The sequence below is a fragment of the Amblyomma maculatum genome, chromosome 1 (genome assembly GCF_055883805.1).
Source record: "Amblyomma maculatum isolate TAMU_Amacu chromosome 1, ASM5588380v1, whole genome shotgun sequence".
In the NCBI taxonomy this organism is placed as follows: domain Eukaryota; kingdom Metazoa; phylum Arthropoda; class Arachnida; order Ixodida; family Ixodidae; genus Amblyomma; species Amblyomma maculatum.
This window is the reverse complement of record NC_139344.1, coordinates 484,503,981-484,521,807: the sequence shown is the minus strand read 5'-3', so window position 1 is coordinate 484,521,807 and position 17,827 is coordinate 484,503,981. Positions and strand designations below refer to the sequence as shown.

Genomic DNA, 17,827 nt, shown 5'->3' with positions numbered 1-17,827 from the left:
GCTTCGTCGCGTGAACCGCTGCAACCGTTACGACTCCGCTCGTTTTGAATTAGAACTGTCGTCTGCGTCGGTCGTCTGCGTAGCCTAGCGCTGTCAATTCTCTGCGTGTTGACTTATCGGCCAAAGTCGCGATTTTTCGTCGCGGTTCTTTTACTCTGTGCATCTCATTCCTGCTGGCTCTTCGCCCCTTCGTGAGACGAGAGACTTGTCTGCGTGCACCTCCAGTTCCGTGGACCCATCTCGTCTGCTGATTGTGCTGGCCATTACAGTCGGCGATATCCGCTGTGTTTCGTGTTGTTGAACTTGTTACCTTCATGTACTGTGGAGAGACGTGCGTTTCGAAGAAGACGGTTCTTCCAGGAAGGGTAGTGTAAATTTTTAATCATGCATTTTGGTTATGTATAGCGCAGTGACATGTGATTACTTGCATCAAATACCAACCACTAGGTAACTAGAACGCAGGTATTTGCTCATGTTTCTACATTGCTTTGATGGTATGGAATGCGTAGAATGAATATGTGCATCATTTATTTAATTTCATATCAACTGTACACATGCTGACAGAAGCAGTGCCGGCAAACTGGGTTCTTTTGTAGTGATAAAGCAAGCATGCAAGATTACAATGTTAGCGCAGAACACATAACACTACTGTAAACTGTTAGCTATGTAAAGTGCGCGTGTGTGAGGGATACCTTGTCGCATCTTTTCATTTTCTGTTTCACGTGCAGCTAATAAAAAAGAGAAACGATATCTGCTGTTCTCTGTGCTATTTCTTGCTGCGGTCGGGTACGCTTGCTCGCGAGCGCCTGCGCCCTCGAGAGCGCTATGTTTGTGGTTTTTCTTTCCATCACACTGTTCCTGCCGCGAGCCGGTCGCATGGTCGCTCCGCGGCAGAACGATGATGCGGTAGAAAACCCACGGGCAGAGCGTTTTCCCGGGCGCGGGCGCACGCGAGCGCGCGACCCGCGCTGCTTGAAGCAGCCTACCGACACCCCCTTCAGCGCACCGTTTTTTTGGACCAGTCCGCTATACGGCCTCCCCCGTCAAGTCCATTTTTTACGCGCCCCCGCCCGCTATAATCCTATAATGGGGAGTTTGGCGCTAGCGTCTGTAATTCGTGGCCGCTGGGAGGTATAGGGAGTTTCACACCCCTGGCCTAGCGATGTACTGCGATGTACCATGGGTGGATGGATGGATGGACGCCCTGCCGGGGCCCGATCCTCGATATTCGCCTTTTCGGCCATGTTGTGACGTACCCGTGACGTAAATATTGGGGCGGCGCTAAAACGCGTATAAACAGAAATTGATGACGAAATTTAAAAAACAAGAAAAAAAGTTACAAAAAACAACGCCGTCGTCTGCTACTTGGCGCCGATTACAAAAATGCCAACGCTGCGATGCCAAGAAGCTGAAGGGTCGGTGCGAACAGTGTTTACGCTGCATACACGCGTCGCGCGGCAGGGCAAGGCTGAGGAGATAGTGAGATACTTACGTATACATTGCGGCTGTACTGTACTATTATAGTAACGGTAGTTGCGACCACAGTGCATCATAGTACACACGCTGTCGGACGTCCACCAGCAGCTAGGCTGAGCGAACGGCGGTACTCGACGCAAACCCCACGAACAGCCGGTCGTCAAGTGTGAGCGATGCCTCACTTGAGATGCCTGCATGTTGCTAGCTGTCCGTGTTTCATTTATGGACTTAGTCGCGCAGAGAAATCGGCGAGTATCAGGATTAAAGAATTTGTTTACGACTGAGAATTGGAAGCGCCCAACAGATTTTCGGGCTGCAGTTGCCTCTAGAGAAGAGACGCACCTATCCGACGACAACGCTGGCCTTCTCAGGGTATCACTGTCGTTGGAAACTGCCTGCGGCAGCCCACCGTTTCCATCATGTTAGCAAGTCTGCTACGGCCGGGTATACGTGTCGGCTTCTGTGGCGTAGCGTGCAGATATCGGCCCGACTGGAGCGGCGTAGTGAAAACACGCATAGTGGAGAGCTCGATTAGGCCATATATCTGGCGATCTTAGCATGCGCTGACATCGGACCACCTTTAGCGTGTTAATTCCATCGAAATGCGATCGTCGTAGCTGGGCTACGCACATATTGCGGGTCAGAGAGCCGAGCGTCTATAATCATTACTGAGCCATCGAGGCGGGGACGTTTTCACGCAGCCGCAAAAATAAGCAGATAAGATTTTCTGGCAGCAATGAAAATGCAATGAAAAGTGTATCCAGATGCCCACTGGCAGCAACAGGTTAGCTTTCACGCTGATGGCATTTAATGTGCCCTGAATTAGACATAGCACGCTGTATGCACATTTCACCGCATGCAGAGTGTGTCACTCTGTTGTGGCAGATGCCTCGTTAAAATAATAATAATAAAAAAAAAAGCTGTCGGTATTATTCTGCTTGGTTTCTGAGCATGTTGCATAAAAACATTTTATAAAAGTAGCAACACTGCTCGTCTGATGCAGGTGCACATCACACCACAATGTCACAAGAGAAACAAAATTTGTCAGGTACAGCCTAGTTCCTTTGCTACTGTTTACCAGTTTTGCACTTGCAATAGCATCCGGCACTTTCTTTCAGTGCAGCATGATTCCTCAGAGGAGAGAAGGGTGATGAGGTCAGCTAGAGATATGCCTTCACATATACTATTTGACGATCAGGAAGTGAAGGAACAGACATGAAGAGTGAATATGATATATGATGCCTAATTACAATGAGCTAGATGCAGTACGGAAACCATTTTCTTGAAGCAATTGTCAATTGAATGTAGCATTCATGCACACATTAACCAGTGCACATGCTATATACACAAAGCCCGAACCTGTCTCTGAGTGAAGCAAGGGAGCCAAAGGGGAAAGCAAGCGTGACTTTAAAGACACCGTAAGTAAAAAGTAACAGCAACAAAAAAGAAAAACAGAAGCATGCACAGGAACAATATTCGACAAAAAGAGGCATGAATTGCAAGGCCTGCAGCAATGTGGCCTGCAGCACATCAGGGTGGTGTTCTGGATTTTTTGGCAAAGGTTCATACTGTAGGTGATAATACTGTATGATTTGTATTGGCTGTGCCATCCCCTGTGTGCTCTTCCAGCAATGCATAATGTCCAACGTGCAACTGTCTAACATCCACTCTCTACACTCTGACTCAAAAACATGCTCAAATGAACCTCACCTGAATACGGGCATAAATATGGGAATAAAGCATGAAATTTACTTTTTCGACATTCTGATTGCATATCATTGGAAAACTAAACGTGATTTAAATGAGCGTATGATTTGCAGCTAGTGCGTCTTGTATGCATGGTTCTTCCAACAGGTTGCAGTATAGCTTCTGTCCTTTATTTTGGTAAAACATGCACACTTTAAGAGACCTGCTACTCACGTAACACATTCCCTGTAGCTTTAAACAGCTCGTCGTTGACTAACAATTGGTGTATCATTTGCTTTCGGTACTTTTTGGCATTTTTTTTTACATGCACCTGACATGAAGCCTTGCTTATAAGAAAACTGAAAATTACAATATACAAAACAATACAAAATTTATTTACAGCACTACACACTCTACAATACACAGCCTAAAAAATGAAAGGCTGTCACGCATTCAAGTAATTACAGTATTGTTGTACTTGTACAGCTCATCGCCATATCTGAAAGGTGGCACGGCCTTGGAGACCAAAGAAGAGAAATTAGCTATACAAAGCAAGGGAACACAAGATAGGGTCAAAAACCCATTCTCCAAGTGTTTGGCCCAAGATAACCCCAGCACCAGCAAAGCAAGCACCCACTGTTTTACCAAAGAGTACCCAACACCACTGAGGATTGGTCCCCAAATGCTCAAACCACTAGGCTGCAACTACAGTCAAGGGATGCTATGCGTTCCGCAGTATTACCAGTATCAAAGATTATGGAACTCAACGTCATTTAAATGGTAGTCGGCACCTGGGACAGAGCAAGTATTCCCTGATTCTGTTATGGACAGGGCAAAGGTAGTTATAGTGTGTGTAAGAATGATTTTATCTGTGCATAAATGCCTGCCACACCTAGAATGTTCCCTTTATGCAGTCTACCAAAAAGGAGAAATGTTTGGCTCAGGAAGACAAGCCTTAAGCATTATTTCAGCAAGTCACTCAGTGTGACGGCTATCAGGCAAACCAGCACAGCACTTGAAAACTTCATGCTCTAAAAACAATTGTGGGGACACGCAAACTCAGCATTTACCGCTATGACACAACAGCTTTTATGGCTCCTGTCTGCAGACTCTCATTCGTGTGAATCGACTTTGCTACTGCTAACATCTAGTATTTATTCTATGATACATATCAGTAGCATATACCTGTAAGTTATCCAATTATGTGGAAGAGCACTTGTCTAGATACCTATAAAGCCCACTCTAACCAAGCTGTACGGATGCGTTTCCATGGCCTAAGGGTTGCCTGTCTTATTACCCAAAGATCCTGCAAGGTTTATCACCTCACACATTCATCTCAAAGGTGAAGCCAGAGACATCACACTGAGTACTCGGCCATGTCACCTGTCTGAAATGTGCCCAAGATTTTCCACTCACAACGTCGCGTTTTGTGAAGAAAAGAGGCTTTAACGTTGCTGCATCAAAAAAAAAAAAAGCAAGAAGCCAATAGCTGAACATCAACGCTACATTAGGCTCTGCTGGCTCGCAAGACATTTGACCACAGTGTCAACAGCCGAGTTATAGATGCAGCTGTGGCAGAGGCTGTACCACAGAAACAACAGACGAATGTGGTCAAGATAAAATGAAATCGCTTTGTTCACAAATTCTTCAATACATCATGAAAAAGAATGGCTCACTTATGGATAGTATGACGTCTACTGTGTTCAATAGGATTGTACCTTCAGGAAGTTATCTTTTGAATGCAATCTTAAGAATATATTGTGGTGTTCAATTTAGGCTGTACACATAGCAGACGTGCAAAATATGCAGCACATTCTGAGGGTTAAATGCAGAGAGGATTGCTGAAGCTGATATAATAGGAAAGCATAGGGATACTAGATAACATAGAAAACACATGCGACAATAGGATAGGTGTAAGTGAAACTAGCGCAGCTGTCACTTATGAGAGCAAAAAGTTATACAACTCAGTACTAGCACAATGGTACAAAATGTTGAAAAGTGATGATGAAACACAAGTTTCCTTGAAAGTGCTTCTATATAAATGAAATGAAAGTGATTGGCATAAAATTTGTGCCCCTTCCTTAAAATTCTCAATTTAAAGCTCACAAAGAACAATGAAGGCTACAAAAGCAACTAACAGAAAAAAAGTAATGAAGCAGTTATACACAGCTGCAATCATTCGATAAACATCTCGAGTGATGAAGCCAGTCTCCAGTGGCTTAGAGCATGAATATGTGAGCTTTACCAACCCTCTTTTAACATATGTGAGTGCCGGAGGGCATGTGGCAGCAGCAAGAATGTGTCAAGAAGCAAATGGCCCAGATAGCAGCCTCATAATAGAGGTATGGAAGGACTACACACAACGCTATCATGGAGGGAGGTATTTTATGGAACAAGATATGTAGCAATGCACAAAAGGAGCAAAGCATTTTGTAGAGCTGCAGTCAAAAATTTATGAAGGACAATCTTATCAAAAAGTTTTTATTTCACTCCTGCGCTTGTGCATCATTATTGTGACTATGAGTTATATAGTGAAACATGAAATGTCAAGCAATTTATCCCGTACACAAATGAATGCATTCTTTCCCCTGCGAAGCCACCTTCAAGAACTTTTGCCAGTGGGTGCACATGCACATCAATATCACCTAGTTACAAAACAGAGAAGTCAATAGTTGCCTTTGTGAAAAAACTGAAGAATACAAAAATGTTCATTGATTGCCGAGCCACACAAATGATGCAGAGGTTAAACAGGTTATCTGGGATCTTGATTAACATCACTACAAAGCATCAGTAATTGCAGTGCAAAATGAAACTGGCAAATTTTGCAAAAGTGGAATCTAAAATTGCCAAAATGGGTTGACAAGTTGGCGGGGGCCTCATTTTCCGTGCATACAACAATGAAAGACAATGACCACCAAATAGATGCACAAATTATCCTTGGGAAAACTAGTTGATTGCTGTTCATCTACATTCAGCATATGAAGGAAGCAATAGAAAACAAGCATAAAGGCAACCAAATACAAAGAAGTACAGCTCGCTTCACTCTGCAGTTTGTGGAAAAACACAGTGGGCACCTCACATTTCACCCTAGTAGCACACAAGATAGGTGTAACGAAATGGACTCTGCTATGGTAAACGACTGCAGACACATCCACCAGGGTGCACGTATGTCAAATATTCTCACTGAAGTAGTACATCGCAGGCTGCCTGCTTGCCACAAACACCAAAGTGAATTGTGAACTGTTGCTGCCCGCATGTCCTACTCAGAATGGCACTTCTGGAGGTAGAAGGAGAACGTTTTTGTACCTTCCTGTGTTTCATTGACATGAAGCACTTAATAAAATGCACACTGAGTTTAAGCAGAACACAAAAAAGCAAAGTATACAACAAAGAATGACAGCTCTCAGCAAGGGCCACAGCACTTGTAGAATACACTCAGTATGTCTACAGATGGTAGACAAAAAATTATAGCACCAAGGAAAGGTTTGGTTTGGTTTGTGGGGTTTAACGTCCCAAAGCGACTCAGACTATGAGAGACGTCGTAGTGGAGGGCTCCGGAAATTTCGACCACCTGGGGTTCTAACATCGCACTAATGTGCACTAACATCGCACAGCACATGGGCGCCTTGCTTTTCACCTCCATCGAAAAGCGGCCGCCGAGGCCGGGATTCGATCCCGCGTCTTTGGGAACAATAGTCGAGCGCCGTAACCACTGCGCCACCCCAAAGCTGAACTTGGTTCTTGCACATGCTATCAACAAAATGTACACCAAAGAGATGGTTATATCTCAAAACCACAGAAAAAATTAAGACTTGGACGGCTTTTCAGCAGTATGCTATCGAACATGAAGCAGTAAGAATGTGCACATTGATCACTTGTGGCATATATCAAAATCATGACAGCGAGTGAAAATCTCAAGTGCAGGTGATCAAGTTGTTCCTGTCCGAGTTAATATAAATGTTGCACGTCCTCTTCCTTGTACTTGTTGATGTTCCTGCTGCGATTACCATTTGCAGGTGGCGTCAATGTCATGTGATCTGCACACACTACAAGCTGTAACGATCTTCAAAAAGAGCTGTCCATCTGCATAGCACTTCACATCTGATGTGGCCGTCCAGGGACAAGGCGTGGCCTCCCAGATTATACAAGCCTAGCAGAGAGGTTAATGATGTTGAATATGGCCCCAGGACTTCTCACCACATGATGACTCAGATCGGAAGTGCTGCAACGGCTGCACAAGGTCCACACGATCACCTGCAAATGTTTAGTGCCTAAATTATATGCAAATAAAATATCAAACACGCATGGCACAGGAACATTCAAAATCATCAAAGCTACAAGCTAGGCTGCGGTAAAGTGTAATCTATGAATGCAAGAAATGGTCAGTGCAAAACCTAAACCTAAGTGAACCATTTCCGTAACAGGTAAAGACGGCTTGGTGGCGGAAATTGTATTGTGGCTAACTTTTTCTTTCTTTTTTTGCAATTAAGGGAACGACTTATATCAGGCGATTTCACTTGTTTTTCCTTCCTCGGTCGTCGAAACCATTAACCAAGAAATCTTGACAACTACAAGCACACTCAGCTTTTTTTTTTTTTTTTTTTTTTTTTTTTTTTTTTTTTTTTAAGTTCGTGCAGTGTAGAGAAGTTGAAGAAAATTATAATGCGTCGTAGAAATATGCAGCTAAAAGCAACGCAAAGTGCTGATTAAAAATATCGGATTCGCCGCATGCGTCCTGTGAGTATTCCTTTAATCTTCAGTCATTTCCCGCCTGCGTACAACTTGAATGCGAATGACGCTGTATGAACAGTCACCTTTACAGGTTTTCTTATTGCACTTACCTCTGTGATGCTCGACGTGCTGCACCATTTCCAGCAGATTGACTGCGTTGCCCTGCTGGTCGACACCCATCGAGAAGCCCGACACATTCCGGGAGCTTGTCGCTCGGCCGAACGAATACATTTCGTGCCATCCAACATCAGAGGCGTTCACCACTGGCGATCACACCCGAAGCACCAGTAGCTCAACAGTTCAACATTCCGAGCGCAGGACAATTCTCGCCTCGGAGCTTGCAAAGCCGCCACACTACTCTCCTCGTCAGATGATTGATCTGACTGTACTGACGAGCTATCTTTCAAGACAATTTGACAGCATTGCTGTGCTGCAGCAAATCCTCGATCACTACTTGCAGACGACGAACGGCACGAAGACCACTCATAAGCGTACAAGTTCTTTCTTTCCTCCATGTAAGCTATAGTGAACTAGAATATATATTCTAGTTCACTATAATGAAAGCGTACCTCCCTTCATGCCTCCCTCCATGGCCGCCGCCATTGCTGGGTTATCATAACCGCACAGACCAATGATTTCTTACCATAGGAAGAAAGGGTTTGAAATAAGAAAGCAGTTAGCGCCGTCACGCGGCCGCAAGCTTCTGCCCCCATTACAGATTGTCTCAAGCGTCCTTTATTTCATACGCGCTCATTATTTGCCTTTCTATTGCGTTTAAAAGCCATGCAAGGTGTATATAAAGTTATCCTTTTACTTTTAATAACAAGCTAAGAAACTACGGTAGGCTAACGGCTGCATAAATCAGCTTGCCTGTCGCCATAGTCTCATTAGCCATAGAGTTTCTTACTCTTACCTAGAGGGAAAGCTGTGCTGCCGTCTATGGGCGTTTACATGGAGTTTCCAGACGGCCAGTTCAGCCACCATGGGCGCTCAAAGCATCATGGGCCGGTGAGCTACCGAGTGCAGAACTACAACTTTTGGCCAAAACTAATGCAAAGATAAACGTTGTTCTACCGTAAATAATGCCCTAAGATTGAATATTGTGACTATAAATTGTAAAGAGAGAAAGAAACAGCATGCCAGTGTGATATTTATCCAATATAAGCGATGGCTCTTTCTCCTATTGGCTTAGTTTTGAGCAGCACGAATACCAATATTTCGCACTTAATAGGCAAACTTTGAAATAAAAAAACTTTATGAAAATATTTATGGTTGTGCAATCACTTAAGAAAGTTTTTAGTTGCATTTTGGGAAACAAAACCATTTATTGGCGACGTCTGCTTTTGAGCCTTCGCTACTATGGCTTTCGCGGTCTATGTACGCACCTTCAAATGATGATGATGACAAAAAAGAAACATCGCAGTAACGCCACTCCACGTACCCGAGAAAAACCGACTGTCCCGCAGCAAGTAGCACACCGGCCCATGATTCTTAGCGCGCCCATGGTGGCTGAAGTGCAGCGCCGTCAGCTTTCCCTCTAGTTAGTGTAAGGAACTCTATGTCATTAGCATAATTCGGGCACCTCGCCACTCGGCGAAATTATGGCGGCCAAACTAGGGTGGCTAGAACCACGGCCGCTCAATGGAGGCGCACTTGGTGCGGCCCGTCGCGTCGCGCCTCAATGGCTGGGGAAGCGCGTATTGGGAGAAGTTACAGTTTCCGCCGTCATTCTCCGCGGGGGCGCCACCACTCCAGGACAAAGCGCCGCCGGCACGCCGAGCACGGACGAGCAGACGACGCGGAAGGAGCGCGCTGGCTGGGTTGGCGCGTGTTATCGTTTTGACTACTCACCATAACCGCGTGATTCTGATAGTTCTGCATGCGTGTCATCGGTGCCTGTGTCAACAGCGTCCTAAGCGTATGCAGCACCATGCCAAACAACTGCTGTGTGCCGCTGTGCACCACGAAAGCAAGAAAAGATCGGTTACCATGAGTTCCCGTGCGATTCACAACGTCGAGCAGCATGGCTGAAAAACATATCTCGGGAGGGCTAGGATGGAAAAGGAAGCCGGTGGGAGCCCAGTGACAAGTCACTGGTATACTCACTGCACTTCACAGATGACGATTACATGAAGAACATAAAACTGAAGATCCTGCTTCCTTCAGCTGTCCCCTCCGTGTTCCCGAACTGCCTACATTACAAGTTAAGTTACTCACGCGGGCTCATGTTGAGACAAACAACATTGAAAAAATTAATGTGCGCAGGTCAATAGCTTTATTTTCCCCACTTGTTATAGCTACACTTCATTTCCTTCTGGACAACCCCCCGTGTCATCCTGAAGCATGTGTGTTTCAAGATAGCTGCGCCACGATCCCTTTTATGACGATGATATCAAAATGGTATGCCTTGCCCAACATCGCATAAGTGAAGCCATGGAGACACCAAGAGGAGCCGCTCTATTTGTCAGATGACGAGCGACTTTCTTGGTTTGAGTTGGACTTTGCCATATCGAAGACATTCAGGTCCAAGGAGGCCCGTCGAAGCAAAGGCTAACCAAACAAACGTACGAAGTGACAATTATGACAACCAGATCCACAGTGGCGCAAATTAAGGACCTTCTTGATCACATCAAGTATCTTACAACAATGTCTTCTGTGTGCCTTACTAGTGCATTACATTTACCCGAATCTTATTTTCAGCTTCCGATACGCCCTAAAGCAGGCTCTGAAAGCGGGTCTATAGTATCGCTTTTTAGCAGCCTAAGGCAATTCAAAGGCGGGAACGACAAAGTTGACGCAAGGGCTGCAGTTTTCACATCGGAGAAAATACTGAAGGTACCACTAGCAAAAAAAAAAACAAAAAAAAGAATATATCGACTGGGATTATACACATTTTGCCATGCTTTGTACAGGTTGGCATCTTGCCAGTATCAGTCTGCAAATGCACCTGTCAACAATAGGCAGCTATAAAACTTGGCATTCGTGATTATGAAAGTACCTTGCCAACTGCCATATCACGTCTGCTGCGAGAGAGTTTTCGAGTCAGCTTGGATTCATTCATGTGTGATGTGAACCAGCAGCTGACATAGAGTTAGCACCGATTGCATTCTTGGCTGGTTACCTTGCACGTCCATTTGAAGAGAAAGTATACGAATAGTTTTACAGAATCTCATGAAACATTTTTATTTATTCTGTTCTCAGTGCCTGCCCGTGTTTTCATTATTTATATATTACCAAAGTTATAACTTCTAGTGCTTACTTTAGAGTGTCAATAATTTTATTTTATTAGCCCCCATCCATTTATTAATTTTGTGCCTTGCGATTCCTGCAAAACCCTGGACTTATCAAAATTCTTGATGATGGACGCCTAAGGTATCTGAAAATCACATGCACCTTTGTTAGCAAGGTGATGAAGTGCCCGCAGGTCATAAGAAGCAGCAAGCTGTGCCACGTGTTAGTTTCATCCCTTCTTCCCTATTTTGTGGAATTTCCGGAGTTGGTTTGCGAGAGAGAAGACCGCAGTCACACTAAGGACCTAACCAAACTAATGCGACCACTGCTGACCAACTGGACAGGCAACATTAATTAGACAGTGGAAAAAATCACGCTTGCCCGTAAACCTTTTTCGAGAAAAGTTCTTCGCTTGTAAAATAAGCTTACGTGTCTTCTGTGCATCACGCGGCTTCATAATCAAACGAGAAAAAAATTGCGTGAGCCTGCGGGCGTGTCGTTGAACTGGCTGTCTTGTGTTGTTTCTTTTGCAACAGTTTGTGTTAGCTAGTATGTTTTGGTGATGGTACCCACTTGAATATTATTTCCAGTGAAAAGAGAGGAACATGCTGAACAATAATAATGTTGAACGCTACGTCCTGAATTGTAAGTTTCCAGAAAAGTGCACGCTGAATAAATGGCCCCTGACCATGTCCCGATTTCAAGATTGCAATATCGAATACGTTATTACAGCGGTTGAAACGCAACTAAATGGGTGCGCACTCAGCGAAGCACACGACTGCCTCGTTCTCGTTGTAAACGGAAGACCACAAATGACTTGGAAAAGCATATTGATGATGACTTGCCTCTATCACCTTATCAATAGCAAACTTGCACATAGCATCACATAATGTGTGAAACGCCGCTCATAATCCTAAATTGAGCAAGCGCCAACCACGCGGACGCCGAAACGAAAGCACAGCCACGGCCGCTGCGCGCAGCTCTCCGCCCGGACTCGTCCCGGAGCGGTGGCGCCGCAGCGGTGGCGATGAGAACTAGGCGCAATACGGCTCTTCTGGGCGACGCGACGGGCCGCACCCAAGTGCGCCTCCATTGAGCGGCCGTGCTAGAACTTTTTGAGGTGTGCAAAGCGGCCGGCGAAAGCTGCCCCCAAAGCGCGCCGATGCCGCGTGGGGGCGCTGAAGACAGCGGCGCCGTCAGAGCAAGCAGCCCGGCGCATTGCTGCAGTAGCGTTGTGCACGTGGTAAGAACGCATCGCACGCGCTGCTTTTTGCGTTCTGAAATTTTTTGGTTATTTTGTTGTCTGCTCGGTTTTGAGAATGCCACCAACAGCAAAAAAAAAGAAGACACAGCGCTGGTGCTTCGTGCCTGGATGCAATTCTGGGTACAGATCTGCAACAGAAAAAGTGTCCCTCTTCCGAGCTCCAAATTCGGAAGAGTTATTCGCCAAATGGACCAACGCCATTCCCAGGGCTGATAAGCAACTGGAAGAGAATTCTGCTGTGTGCGAGAAACATTTTGACGCAAGGTATGAACTATTTTATCCCACGGCGCGCTTTTTAGCGCTGTATATGCGCATTCTCAGGTGCTTGCCTTAGTGGCCGCTGGTGCTGTCTTGATCGTCAGGTGTGATTTGTGTTCTCGTATACAGACTTCAGTTCATGCATGGTTCTCTTCGTTCTTTCCTTGATAGGTTTATTGTGCGGAACTTCAAGCACAACATAAACGGGAAGGAGGTCTTAGTGCCCCGAGCTGTTCCTGTCCTAAAAGAAGATGCGATTCCAACCATCTTTCCGAACCTACCTAAATATTTGAGCAGGACTCTGCCAAAGGAGAGAAAGCGAAGGAACCGACGGTGGAGAGCAAGAAGAAGAAAGCCGACCACTCCAATGCGATGCAGCTGAAGTGTCTGTGGACCATGCTTCCTACTCAGCTGAACGAAGTGATGCCCGCCTTATATATTATATCGCTGGCTATGTGGCAAGGAAACGTGTGTTGTCTGTCGACTGTGAGGACTGCAAGGATGCTTGCCTAATGAAGAAAGAAGACGTGCCCAGCTCCGATTTGCCCGCAGAAGCATCGATGCTGTGGGACCTTGGCGGGCTTTTGTATCCCACACACTCCCTGTACAACCTTATTATGACACTAGAGAACAAAATTACTAGCTTTTTCAGCAGAACTTGTCTCCACGCTAAGTCGGTGACTGACATGTGGAAAATGATTGGCGAAACAACAAAAATAGGCTGCCCCCAGCACTCACCTACTCTGACGAATTCTGTAGTTAAATTTTACTGCTTAACCCGGGTTCACTTCTTTTTGAAAGGGGTAAATCAAAAGGAAGATGAAAGGAAAGCCAAGAGAGTGAAGCCATGCGTGCTTCTCATTCTCTAGACACCTGAAGTCTTTTTTGGGTACCATCATGTACACATGCCGGCGACCGTATTTTCACATAATGATAGATTTAATAAACAAGTATTCTGTCAGAAACACGTCTTTTTCTGTTTTGCTGGGTAAGTGCACTCATCTCTTTTTTTTTTTTTATGCTCCACGAGCTACATTTCCTTGGAGCATTTCTTAGAAGAGGGAATTCAAAAACGTTCGATTGCTCAGATTACAAAGCATTTAAAAGAACTCAATGGGGCGAAAAATTAATCTGTAGCCCTCCAGTACAATTTTGCCATTTCCTTTTGGCCTCGGCAAGAAAAACCCCACAAATTCTTTCACGATACAAACGCACTGCGCGACACAGAGTAGTCTTGCCATGTAATCACCTAAAGAGCAAAAGAAAAGCATGCAACACCTTCCGCATATGTTGAAATTTTCCTCACCGTATTAGCGCGAATTTGCATGCTCTGTTTACATCACATGAGCTTGAAATTGAAGCTCTTAAGAGGCAGATTGTTATTAGCTTCTAGTCGACATGTGGACTTCGAAGAAAACCACCGCAGGAGGCAAAGGTGGTGATAATAAACAAAAATGCCACACATTGTTGAGGAAGCCGAGATGAAAGCAAATGAATTAAAATCTGAAGGCATTAGGAGCGAATCACCCTAGCAGCGCGGAGAAGGATGGGCGTTCTAGAAAGGTGTCTGAGGGTCTGTGTCAGCTACTTTTCATGCCAGCACACAAATTGAACCTTATGAGTGGTCCAGCTGCCGTTAAATTAAACCTCCGCAAATTTATGCCGAAAAAAAAAATTGATTCTCGCAACTGCGTGTCGTCTGCTCTAGACAGAATGCCGTTCTGATTGGTGAATATTTCTTAACTCGGGCCTCATAATTGTTTTGTGTCGACAAACCACCGTCACCGAGCCATTTCTCACCTTCAGCGGCATTCTAAAGCCAAACCACGGTGCGCAAATCATGCAATTATGCGCAGTCCGCGCACTTGCCCCCATGCATAGCAGCGACCGCGGATAGCCACCCTAACAGCGCCCTTAGCATCAGCGCCCCTAGCGGCATCGGTGAGCAGCGGTGCCATTTCCGGTAATGGAAACGCGCCGCGCTTTTCACACAGTTCTAGCCACCCTAGCCAAACGTCAGCATTTTCGGTAATGGCGGCACATCAGTTACGTCATGACGCGTCAATTTGACGTAATCTAAATATGCCTGCGTATCACGTGTTTCACGTGACATAGCTCCAGCCAATCAAATTTGAGCATCCGCTCCTTCCCAGTATGCCATTATTTTCATCACATTGGTTAATCGAGCGTAAGTGTTCTCCAAACCACCATCAGTAACTTTGCTTCCACTCCAAAATCATTCGTATTTGTCATCCAGGCAACAAGGATAGCTCCGGTTGAAATCAATTTTCACGGCTACGTCATTTTGACGTAACCGCTAAAAGTGCTTGCCTCAACTGATGGTTTCGCGCCACAAGTTTGAAGCACGTGACTCTTTTCAGAGCCAATCAGAAAGACAATATGGCGCCGCCAGGGGAAGGCGAATATCGAGGATCGGGCCCCCGGTCGCCACCGCGCGATCTTGATAAGCTGCGCATGCGCGAAAAGAAAGAAGGTAGGCGAGGATATAGTGCTCTAGAAGATTGGGCAGTGTGACGACCGGCGCCGGAGAGCGGGCCGCTTTTGCGATGACAGGAACCGACTTCCGCGAGAGGGCGCGACCTGCAACAGGGGTGCCACGTTCGGCGCTCGGCGCGTAGCCGCTGCGGGGACAGCGGAGGTACAGATAAGCGGCGCGGTACTGTTTGGAGCTATTTTCCAACGCTACGCCATTGGTGCAGTATTTAATAAAGAGGCTACTTGTTCCAGGGGCTTAAACTGATCCATGCAATTCCTTTACATCTCTGTGGAGATGCCTTGCACGCTTTGGTATTCCTTCAGAGCTGCGTGCGATGTTTGAATCGCTATTTGAAACTCTTTCAACGTTTTTTTTATTCCTGCGGACAGCCACAAATCGTCAGATGAGATATTTGTACGCATTGTTTCCAACGAAGCGTGGACTTTTGTATTCGTTCTTCCCGTAAGGAGCGGTATTATACGCGGAGGAAAACAGTATACGTGAGAATCAATGTTTAATTGAGCTTTATGAGGGCTCTTTGCGAATCTTTTACGAACACCTGCTTATATTTTGCAGCTTGCGCTTATCAATATATGACTGAACAATTATCTTAAATCATCAGCAATCTGTAATTTATCTCCTTAATTGGTGTTCTTTCTGCACCATTAATCACCGCTTACACAAATTACAGTGCGCGAGCAAAATATATTTATTCTTAACCATATGAATTGAAGCATTGCACTGGGTACCGGCGAAAATAAACGCCACTCAAGGATTTATTTTTTGTTAGCGATTAACAAATATATATGTCACGGACAATTGTTTACGTGCCGCTCACGAAAGGGTGAAACAGTTGTACAGATAAAAAAAAAAAAAAAAGTCAAGTACAGCTAGGGCAATGCTTCAAATAAAATACGAAAAATTAAACCAGTCACTTACTAAGGAATGCGGTTGTAGTGGGCACTTGAGTGTGGACGTTTAATAGCATATCAATGGTAGATGTACAGAGCAAATAAAAAAATAACACTTATAATTGCGTGCCACCTTGGCAAGTACTGCGGTTCTTGTCGCGCACCGAGAGAAAACGGAAAACTGCGAAACAAATGAGGAGCACCTAATAAGCAAGTAATTAATATAAGGTTAAATTCAAATTCGGACACTAATGCGTGTTTATTTTCGAGTGTGTGGTACGAAATATGAGTAATCGAATGTATTAGTTAAAGGACTATAATGGGGCGACTTGGCGACTACTCTTTACAGAACTAATCAGGCTATAATTGTTTCCCTAAGAAAATTATAACAAGGTTGATATTACACGTGAAATACTTCCAAGGAAATTTAATTATATTTTCCTTTGGGAATTGTTGTCGCGTTTCTTTGACTTCGCAAAAAGCGAAGCCGCAAAAGCACATGAAATTTCATTACTTCAAGTGTGAGCTTTCTGTTCCAAGCAGATAAAATGTTTCAGCTTCAACACTCTACAGGAATGTTGCAAAATATGAATTGCGCAGGAGTCCAGAAAGACCACCCGAGTCAAATTGTTGGGCAAACTGTGGCCTAGCTTCGAGCCTATTGCGCAGCTTTTGTTCATGGTGAGAAACCGAGTGCCGGTCTTACAACCTCTCTTTCGCAGCGTGTTAAAAGCTGATCGAAAATCCCGCCATATAGTAAACTAAACGTTTTGACGTTGTAATAATGGTCTAGCGGCAGCGAATTACGCGCATACTATAGCATCTGCGTCTTCTATGCGTCGTTTTTTTTTTTTTTTTTTTTTTCAAAGCTATTCTTTTTCATTTTGCATGTGCACCAAAACATCCCTAGAGCGATTTTCTGGGATTAAGAATCACTTGCATATTGCCTGTTGCTTGAGCACGCAGAATAAAAAAAAAACTACTTAGAATGAAAACATTTTCTGGGACAATGTTACCGTCAAGCTATAACGCATTGAGATTAAATGTCTTAAGTAAACACGCATCTCCGGGTATTTAAAGCCATCCGTTACTAGAAATTCCAGTTTATTGAAAGAAAAAAAAAAGGTTTGTCCTTAGATTAACGTACACTTTCACTAAGTTGTTGACTCCTAAATATCGACAGTCATACCTCTACACGCGTTCGATTGCACGCCCGAATTGTAGCTTAATTGTTTGTGCACTGCTTTCGTCTTCCCATGACTTCAATTGGTTTTTAAGCTCGGCTGTTTCCGTTTTTCTTTATTGCCTTTCATATGTCTCTATATTTAATTGTCCGCTTTCTGAGTCGTACGTTTGCCGTGCCGCACAAAAATTTCAACCCTTTTTTCACCTTCACGGTCGCTCTATTCACGATGCCGCATGCCTCCCACACACCCCTTTCTCTCTCCCTGTTAGGCGACACTTTTTTTTTTTTTTTGCAGTCTTTACCTCCTACTTCTTCCACGTTTCCAGACCCACTGTGTTCTGTTATTCAATAGCCTGTTTACCTGCTTGTCGTTCGTTTTTCATCTCCTTGCTATCATCTACCTTCAGCGGGATACTCTATATTTAATTCAATCGATCTGCAATGCCGACTTTTCTAGTGTTTTCAGGTGACGCAATGTAGTCGGCATGGTTTGCATGTCAATCAACGAAATATACCATTTTGGACTTAATAATTGGTTACTGATGACCAGCTGTATTTATTCAGCGCTCGAACGCATGTGTTGCACG

General features: G+C 44.7%; 1 long non-coding RNA gene across 1 annotated transcript; it reads right to left on the bottom strand.

Moving 5' to 3' along the window:
- Positions 1–3,331: 3,331 nt before the first annotated feature.
- On the bottom strand, positions 3,332–8,758 carry LOC146210150 (uncharacterized). The gene is made up of 2 exons (XR_014708346.1): positions 8,004–8,758; positions 3,332–7,416 (listed from the first exon to the last, which is right to left on the bottom strand). It is a non-coding gene; the product is annotated as an uncharacterized LOC146210150 (long non-coding RNA).
- Positions 8,759–17,827: the final 9,069 nt, after the last annotated feature.